Source organism: Hyperoodon ampullatus, assembly GCF_949752795.1.
Source record: "Hyperoodon ampullatus genome assembly, chromosome: 16".
Lineage (NCBI taxonomy): Eukaryota > Metazoa > Chordata > Mammalia > Artiodactyla > Ziphiidae > Hyperoodon > Hyperoodon ampullatus.
The window spans coordinates 15,563,533-15,573,885 of record NC_136929.1 but is presented as its reverse complement, the minus strand read 5'-3'; positions in this window follow the sequence as shown (position 1 = coordinate 15,573,885).

Below are 10,353 nucleotides of genomic sequence, written 5' to 3'. Positions count from 1 at the left end.
ATTTCTAAACCTCCTCCTTTCCTCCTTAGTCCATGGCTTTAATTGCCTTGAACTCAGTTCAAAAGCCAAACGCCGTTTCGCCTTTATTCTGCCCGGCTTGCCAAATCACGGGGCCTTGTGGGGTTTGTGTACGGGCTGGGAGAAGCCTTCATTAGGGGGATTAGTATTAGACAAATCCTCATCGTTAGCACATGACCCAAAGTGCACAATGAAGTAGATAAAGTTTCTGGCTTTGTTTCAAGAAGGCCAAACCATCTTCATTATCTGGGCTCATGTGCTCCAGCCAAGCTTGTGACCTCAGACTTCCTGGGGAGTCAATAGATGCAGTGAGCTCGTCCTCAAAGGCCCTTCATAGACCAGCCCCACTGCTAACTGCAGCTCACTCCTGACTGCTCCCTGATGTGCGCGAAAGACCGCTACAGGCCATCACACAACTTCACAAATAAAGAAACATTTATTGAGGGCTGACAAACAAGGAATTGCTTTGTTCCACAATTCACAGTGAAGGACCCTCTTCCCTCCAGATAATAAGGTACTATTCTCCTATTCAGCACGTCTCTGCAGCAGATTTTTTTTTTTTAATTACACAAAGTACCATGCCACCAGAAATTCAAAATTGTCATTGTCTAATTGTCAAGAGGCAGTGGGACAGTTGGGGGCAAGCGCTTAACAAATGATGTCTTTTGATTTATGTTAAAGTTAAGCATCGTCCAGCTTCAGTCTAGAAGGCAATGCCTCCCCAGTGCTTCCAGAGGCAGCGAGGGGGGCGTCCAGATGGGCAGCGGTGGCCACCTGTGAGAGCGTCCATACTCCCTCCTCATGGTAGAAACAGGACTCTCTTAGTGCCATAAGGGTCTGTGCAGACAGCTGATGCAAAACTGCTTCAGACAGTGTCTAAGAATGCTTTCTATCTGGGCATGAAGATACAGAATGTTATGTCCCAAAGCAAATTCCTAAGTTAAAACAAATTTTATATAGCCGTTCCCACCCCTTGTACTTTTTTTTTTTTTTTTTTTTTTTTGTGGTACGTGGGCCTCTCACTGCTGTGGCCTCTCCCGTTGCGGAGCACAGGCTCTGGACGCGCAGGCTCAGCGGCCATGGCTCATGGGCCCAGCTGCTCCACGGCATGTGGGATCCTTCCGGACCGGGGCACGAACCCGTGTCCCCTGCATCGGCAGGCGGACTCCCAACCACTGCGCCACCAGGGAAGCCCCCACCCCATGTACTTTTGTGTCACCCCTATGATATTAAGTTGCTGTGACTAATTAAATGTTGGACTTACACAGAAATGAATGTTCTCAACTCTGATTGTACACCGTTGCCAGTTTGTAGCCCAAGCCCATTGAAGTGCAATCTCTGAGGGTGTGGCCCAGACGTCAGCATTTTTTCTAAGTTCTCTAAGCCATTCTAATGTGCACGTGAGAATCACTGGGTCAGAATAAAGCAAGGCTCCTAAGGAAATGTTGGAATCAAGTCAACTGAAATATTCCATGTGTGTTCATTTCCTCGGGCTGCCTTAATAAATTTCTACTGAGTGGCTTGAAGTAGCAGAATCGTATTCTCGCACAGTTTTGAAGACCAGTAAGTCCAAACTCAGCGTGTCGGTAGGACTGCGCACCCTCTGAAGGCTCCAGGGGAGAATCCGTTTTGCCTCTTCCAGTTTCCAGTGACTGCTGCCATTCCTCAGCTTCCTTGGTTTGAGGCCACATCATTCTAATCTCTGCCATAGGACGTGGCCTCCCTCCTCTCTGTGCTTTAATATCGCTACCCTAGATGGAAGCCCTAAGCAGGTCAGAATAGAGTTAAGAAATCCTCATCTTGATACAGGAGCCTAGCTAAAGTAATAATTTGGGGTCCCTCCTCCCATTACATTAACTGAATTATCTTCTAGTATCAAGCCATAAGCCTACATTAAGGCATGTCATCGCAAAATATCATGTGAAACTTGTAAGGCGTTTTTATATCATCTCATATACATCACAATGTCATTTTTATGAGGATCCATGGGAGAGATTTCTCTCAGCGTTCAACTTCCAGAAAAACGGTGCTTCCCGTAGCAACTAGTTTGTCCTGAACTTTTAGATCCTATGAATCTTAGGATAGTGTCTCTTTCTTTGCCTTGACCATTTATGATGCTTAGAACCAAATTCATAGCCCCATGTCTAGCAACTGATTCACACAGTGTTTTGTTTGATATTTGCCTTCCCATATGTTCCTAGATATGGAAATTCTTATTTTATCCTTTTGCAAATTTATGTATTTCTCCAGTCCATCTCAAGTTCCTTGAAAAAGGAGGCAGAGAGATGTATAGATGCACACATACATTTCTGTGTAAGTCCAACAGTAATAAACTCCCAGCCAAGTTGTTTGTAAGCAAGCCGAGGCTTAGAGAAGAATTCAAACAGAATTCCTGAGAAGCTGGTGTAAGTAATCAGACATCTAAGGACATAAGCCTAGAAGATCTCAGATCATGAGTATGGCTGTAATTAAACATTGCCTTATTTACCAAAAGGAAAGTCTTTGCTAGAAACCAAAGAGCAGAATCCAGGAGGAAATACCTCCTGGGCACATTGAGACCATTTATTGTCACCGGAAGCCATAAAATCAAGGACTATTCTATGGAATGTTCTGAAAGCCAGTAAAAAGAGGCAGCTGTATATCACAGAGGGAAAGAATCTGAGTAGAAAAGTGCCTTATCAGAAAGCAATATATTTTACCCTTTTCTTTTACAGTTGAGGCAAGAATCTGAATGAAAATTGATGTTCTGCACACTTTAATTTTGCATCTCAGCATCTAGTACCATCTTGAACATAAAAAGGACTCAATGCGCGATTCTTTAGAGAATTTGTGGACAATGCAGGGTGGACATGCAAAACTTTGGAGGTAGGATGCAAACCATGCCTTCGCTACATTCAAAGGAGGAAGAGACGGCTCAGAGCCTGGTAAGCAATCAAATGAGGTGGTAAACATTTTAGAGCCATAGCTAAGATTAATACAGAGAAATCAATCATCTGCCTCTTTCTTCTGCCTGTCAGCGAGTTGCCTGCTCCTTTTCCATGCCCCTGAATGTGAAAATCCTTTTTTTTAGCCCTGCTGGACTGCTCTGTCTGATGCTTTTTGATCTATTTTCTGCAGCCACATCATGGGGAAAAGAGATTATTTTTTTCCCCCGTGTCCAAATTGTTTCGTAAATGCTGGGCATCTGTCCTGATAAGGGTTTTGCTTTCTACGTCTAAAAGCTTTTCTTTTCTTCGTGGTGTGAATTGTTCTTCAGAGGAATCAAGGGTTAGGAACGGGCTGTGTGGTTTCTGGTATTTCAGTTGGATGCATTTTTTCCCTCTTGCATGTATTTTTTGATAGTCTATTCTTAAGGCTGTGTTTATACATCATACAGGTTTTTTAAGTTCAGATTTTGCATCACTCATCTTTATATCCATCTCAGTTCCTTGTTATGCACACTTGTGCCTTCTAATCTTTATTTTATCACTTTGGCTTTTATCCTTCATCCTGGTAATGGGTATTCAATATGGATTTTTTTATGTGTACCTCTATAATTTAATGACTGACTTGGGCAAGTAATATAGCTACTCCCCCTTCAAAATACAGATCTGTGGAAGGGAGAGATTCACTCCCCTTTCTGCCCACTTCTGATCAAACCCAGCTAATACCACCTATACATTTGTAAGAGGTTGTATGGCCTGAAAATGTAAAGTTTTTACACAATTTTAGTACTAACAGATCCACCATAGTCTATAAATGTACAATTAAGACAGTTTGGGATCTGCAAGGATCACCAAAATATAATGTCAAGAGAAAATCATAAGGTACATACCTGTGAATTCACTATGCTAACACAGTGAGGGAGTGTATGTGTATGTGTGTGTGTGTAAATATATAGAATATACACAAGAAACTGGTGGAGTGGCTTTCTCTGGGAAGGGGGCCTAAAGAGATGGGGAACCAGAGAGAAAAGGAGATTTGTTTTCATTCTATATTTTTGTACATTTTGAATATTGAACCACTCACATGTAGTACTTACTTTTTAATCATAAATTTAAAAATTTAAGTTAAAAAATTTAGAATGATGGGTACTTGTGAGGATGACACTATATAAAGGAACCTCCTGTAAGTAGTAGAAACAATATGGCTTTGGCACATCACAGATTTGTTTTCTCGGTCTTGGTCCTGCTACTTACGAATTCAATGGCCTTGGACAAAGTAGTTATCCTCTCTCAGCCTCAGTTTCCTCATCTATAAATCACATTCACACTTACACACATACACACATCTAATCCAAGAATCTAATTAGAAGTCCTTTTCATAATATGTTTCCTCTGGAAACTAAATCAATACTTCTAACTTCAGGACATGGAAAATATTCTTATCTATTATGCAATATTACTACCCAGAAATGAAGGGAACTGTTCTTTCCTAGATTCTGCTGAATTAATTAAATGATGATGTGCTATGTTTACAGGTACGCTATTCTCTTAGCCTTAGAACTTAGGAATCTCCATCATTAATTATAACAAATATATGTGTGGACAAAGCTTAAATAAGCCACAGAGACCGGGTAAACCAGATTTGAGGCAACTCATTAATTTCAAGAGCTGACAAAGATGAATTCTATCATTAAAAATAAGAAAAAAAAATCTTCAAAAAATACTTGACCTGAATCTGATACTTTATACCAAGCTCATTATTTTATCACTGCTGTCCAAAAGCATCTAACCATGGTGCCTGATGCCATCTTTGGAAAAGATTTCTTCTTATTTAATCTCATCTAAATTAATTCAGTTACTTTTAATAGGCCAAATGCACACACACACACACACACACACGAACACACAAATATACATAGCCCCAAAGAATAACTCTAAACTTCCGGTTCATTTTATAAGCTACAAAAAAGAAATACGTTCTTACAAATCATGGCACACAGCAACCTACTAAATTTAAATTTTGCTGTTATGAATTCTTCTTTTTTAAAGTGTTCTAATATAAGAAGAACAGACTGAAAAGTGTGCAAAACAAGATAATTTATTGGAGATTTTGGTTTACTTCAATTATAAGAGGTGCTTATAATGACATAATATTTTATAGTCATAAAAATCAATTGAAATTTATGAACACCAACTGTCCATTTATGCCACAGAAATGGATTTCATCTTGAGCAGGATGATTCGAAGCCCAAGTCAGAACTCAGAAATGATGGAGGGGTGAGCAGTCTTCTGGGTGGAAACATGTTTTTCCTCACTGAAGACTCAAGGAAACACAAAGCTGTAAGTGAAGAAGCAAAGTCATGGTGCACATGGGGACTGGGAACTACAGAGCGTGAAGCATTAAGGAGTAAAATACACTTAAAAAATACCTACATTAAAAAAATAATAAACCTCCCTCTATGACTTCAATTTCCACTGAAGAAATTTGACCTCACAGAATTATCTGAGTTGCCCAAGATCACACAGATGGTACATTAGCTTGCTATCATTGTCGTAAGGAACTGTGAAAAGAGAAGCTAAAGCATATTAAATTTTTTAAGGGTTTATTTGAGAAAACAGTGATTTGAATTGGGTAGCCCCAAACCGGAAGTTGTTAGGAGTGCTTCACCAGCAGGAGTTAGGGAAAAGGTTTTTACAGAGAAGATGCAGCGGCAAAGCAAGGAAATTATCTGATTGGCTATAGCTTAAGTGGTTGCATTTTGGGGGAAAGCCTAGGTGGCTGTTTGTGATTGGGTTGTTCTTAACCTTGAGGCTTTTACAGGAATTCACTCTGGCTTAGGTTCTGATTTGCTTGCGTGGACGACCAAAACATTAGAGCCACCTCAGACCAATGGCCTCCTTGTTTGGTTACTTTAAACACAAAGTACCACAAACTGAATGGTAGAAATGTATTATCTCACAGTTCTGGAGACTTGAAGTCTGAGATCAGGGTGTCGGCAGGGCCATGCTCCCTCTGAAAGCAAGAGGCAAGGATGTTTTGCAGACTGTATCCCAGCTTCTGGTAGTTCCTTGGCTTGTGGCAGCCTAACTCCAGTTTTCACATGGTGTTCTCCCTGTGTGTGTGCCTCTGTGTCCAAATTTCCCATTTTATAAGGACACACGTCCACCCTAAGTCCACACAAGTCCAGAGGTCCCCCCTAATCCAGCATGACCTCATCTTACATCTGATTAGATCTGCAACGATCCTGTTTCCAAATAGGGTTGCATTCTGAGGTACTGGGGTTAGGACTTCAACACATAAATTTGGTGGGGAAACACAGAGGGAACATAGTTCAACTCATAGCAGATGGTAAATGGTGAAACTGGACATCAAAACTCATAAACCCAATCTCTTTTCACAACCAGGTCACCCTCAACCATTCACCTTTTGGCTTTTGAAGGAGGGTTGGTGTGGGTCACGTGGGTGGGAGAGAGACACTGAAGAGATGTTGGGGAAACACCACTATAAGCCTTAGCTTCTTAGCTGCTTTCTAGTGACGAGAAGAATTCTGCTTAATCTCATCAGAAATTCCGAACTGGGTGTTAGTAGCCTACTTCTTTAAAGGTTAGCATTTGTCGGGCAGTACCACTCCTATTATCGTACAGTTAGTCCTATACATGATCTCTTTGAGCCATACTATCTCATAAATTATTCAGCTGATGAGAAGTTTAAAAATTGTTTGGACCAATCATCTGAGAAAACCAATGCCCACACAGAGTCAAAAATAACTTACCCAAGATCACAGAGCTAGTTAGTGACAGAGCCTCAGCCTCCTGACTCATAGCACAGTGCTCTTTCCTGACACTAGGCAACCAGGATGAGTCAAATATAAGATACCTCTTTCCTGATATGGACACTTTTTTCCCTCTCATCTTTGTCTCAATTATCTTTTATTTAACAGTCACTCTTGGGACTTCCCTAGTGATCCAGTGGGTAAGGCTCCACACTCCCAGTGCAGGGGGCCCGGGTTTGATCCCTAGTCGGGGAACTAGATCCCACATGCGTGCCGCAACTAAGAGTCCACATGCCACAACTAAAAAGATCCCACATGCCACAACTAAAAGATACTTCATGCCTCAATGAAGATTCCGCGTGCCACAAATAAGACCCGGAGCAGCCAAAATAAATAAATAATTTTTTTAAAAAAAATGCGATACCCTCAAAAAAAAACCCAAAAAAGTCACTCAATTCTCATCTTTCTGCCAACTCAACAGTTAGGGACGGACAGATAAAAAGTGCTCAGTAATATTTATTAAATGAATTTATGAATGAGAACAGGGAAGCACTGTGCCTTAAAGGATAAACTCGTCAGCTGAACATCCAGATGGTCTCCTGACTTACTGGCCCCTCCATCTCTATGGAAAGGTCCAGGGAGCTCCTTTGTTTCCTTCTGAGTTGGGAGGTGGGTTGGGCTCCTCCTGGGAAAATTTCTATCTCTTCCCCTCTCAGATTTTTCCCTTGAACTTTAAGTCTTTTGAATCTCTGAACACGGCTGCTCCTCTTCTTATAGAGGCAATAGAAGCTTCCTTGTATATGGCACTGTGGCTGGAGATTACATTCACTTCCAGATGCCCCTGTGAAGGCCCTTTGAGACTGTGCACTGCTCATTAGTCTCCTTTGGGAACAATCTTTCCATCAGTCTTCCGCCCATGGCTACAAACATCCTTACTGTTCATAGGTAAAGATTTCTGTTCACAGGGTCCCCATAACCTGATGACTAAAAGCTGTTCCTTCACATTTATATACTGACTTCATCCAAGAAAATACTCTAATTTAAGGAAATATTTGAATGTAACCCTTAAAGGAAATACTTGAATATTTTAAGATATAAAGAAAAAAATCTGCCTTCAGGGAGGCCTTTACTAAAGTGTAAGAGGAAAAGCCAATGTTGCAGAATCCTGCCAAGAATGGCAGAGGTACCAGCTATATATGAAGTTTGGTAAAGGAGCCAGACTGGTTTCTTCTTCATTTTCCTAGGTATTAAGATCCTGAGAATGTGTGATATTATAATATAGTTTTGCAAGATGTGACCATTGAGGGAAATTGGGTAAAGGGCACATGGAATCTCTCTGTACTATTTCTTTTTTTTTTTTTCTATCTTTATTTTTTATTTTTATTTTTTGCTTTATAACAAATTTAATCAGTTATACATATACATATGTTCCCATATCCCCTCACTTTTGCGTCTCCCTCCCACCCTCCCTATCCCACCCCTCCAGGCTGTCACAAAGCACCGAGCTGATCTCCCTGTGCTATGTGGCTGCTTCCCACTAGCTATCTACCTTACGTTTGGTAGTGTATATATTTCTTACGACTGCATGTGAGTCTACAATTATTGCAAAGTAAGAAGTTAACTTTAAAAAATCTCTAGAATAATGGAGTCAGAAAACACATTGGTAGAACCGCAGTTGCTACTACACTCAAGTATTTAATGACCCTTCCAGTTCACTGATGGAGGTACTAATACAATCATGCTGACATTTGTCATTGGAATGGATTCCACAGTCTTGAGTACCAAAAGCAATACACTTCCCCTTCTCTTTCAAAACCAACTCCTAGTTGAATTCTTAACCACCACTTGCCTCCCAACCCCCAACTTGACCGACCTCTTCAAATCAGTACACTGACCTGAATAACTAATCAGCCAAAGAGGGATCTTTCCAAGGGAAGGGGATTACTATCGTGTTCATCTTTTTATCCAACATCTAACACAGAGCCTAACACGTAATAACTGAGTACTAAATGTTTGCTGGAGGAGTAAGTGAATGAATGATAAACAGTGACTATTGCTACCTTAGTGTTGCAGGAAGGGGGCCTGAGAGTGCGCTCTTGTCTAATACTTGGAAATGAATTGACCCAGGAGACACATGTGCTGACAAAGCAAGAGACTTTATTGAGAAGGGGCGCCCGGGCAGAGAGCAGGTGGGTGAGGGAATCCAGGAGAACTTCTCTGCCATGTGGCTCGAAGTCTCAGGTTTTATGGTGATGGGGTTAGTTTCCGGATTGTCTCTGGCCAATCATTCTGACTCAGGGTCCTTCCTGGTGGCACACGCATCACTCAGCCAAGATGGATTCCAGCGAGAAGGATTCTGAGAGGTTGGTAGGACATACAGACTGGGGTCTCCTTTTGACCTTGCCCGAATTCTTCCGGTTGGTGGTGGCTTGTTAGTTCTGTGTTCCTTGCCAGGATCTCCTGTCATAAAATAACTCATACAAATGGTTACTGTGGTGCCTGGCCAAGGTGGGCAGTTTCAGTCAGTGGTTCCCCTAACATTAGGGTTCAAGTTAATTGGGCGTGGGAACTTCCTCCAAATAACTTGGTAATTTCTTGCAAATCAAAAGCCCCAATTTGGGGTTTAATATAAATTTTTTTCACACTATTTCTGATCACAATACACACATTCATTTCAGAAAATTTGAAGAACATGGAAAACTACGGAGAAGAAAATTTAAATCACTCATCATCTCGCCATCCGGAAGTAATTCTGATTACTCTTTTGCTGTTTATCATTCCAGAGAAATGTAATGAGTCAGTCCTTCAATAGTCTTTTTTTAAATCAAACTGGAATTATAGAATACACATTTTTATAATCTACTTTATCCTCCATGTAATTATATGTCAAAAACGCTTCTCCATAATCTGCAGCTGTTAAAACAGAGAGCAAAGGATGGCTGAAAGCTTCACTCCATCAAAACCAGGTCAGTCCTATCAAAACACTGCAGTCACAGGGAGGGGTGGTGTGGGGGGAGGGCAGGGCGTTGTGCTTGGACAGCTCTTCGCATCAGATTGTGAAAATGCTGCGTGTGTGGCCTAATGAGAGTGGAGACTCTTTTGCAACATGACTCTGAAGGAAAGAACAGCTTGGGCTCTTTTCATAACTAATATAGGGTATAAGGAGATATTGCAAGAGGGGACATTTGACACTAGGGCAAATCTCTGGCTGCATCTTCTTAGTTACCATCCTCAGGAGACATGCCAGCTTCTTGAAATTTAGACTTCTACAGAATCCAGGGGAAATACCTGCCCCCACTTGTGCTGAGTGAAAGAAGCAAGACAAAAAGAGTTTACACTGCATGATTTCATTTATATAAAGTTTAGAAAATGCGAACTAATCTCAAGTGACAGAAAGGTGAGTGTTTGCCTAGAGACAGGGTGGCAGGTAGGGGTATGAGGAAGGGATTACAAAGGAGGCATAAGGAAACCTTTGGGGCTGATAGACACATTCATTATCTTGATTTTGGCAGTGGTTTCACTGATATATAGGTGTGTGAAAACTCATCAAATTTTGGACTTGAAATACGTGCAGGTTATTATATTTCAATTATACCTCCACAAAGCTGTCTTTAAAAAAAAGGTACTAGAAGCAACCA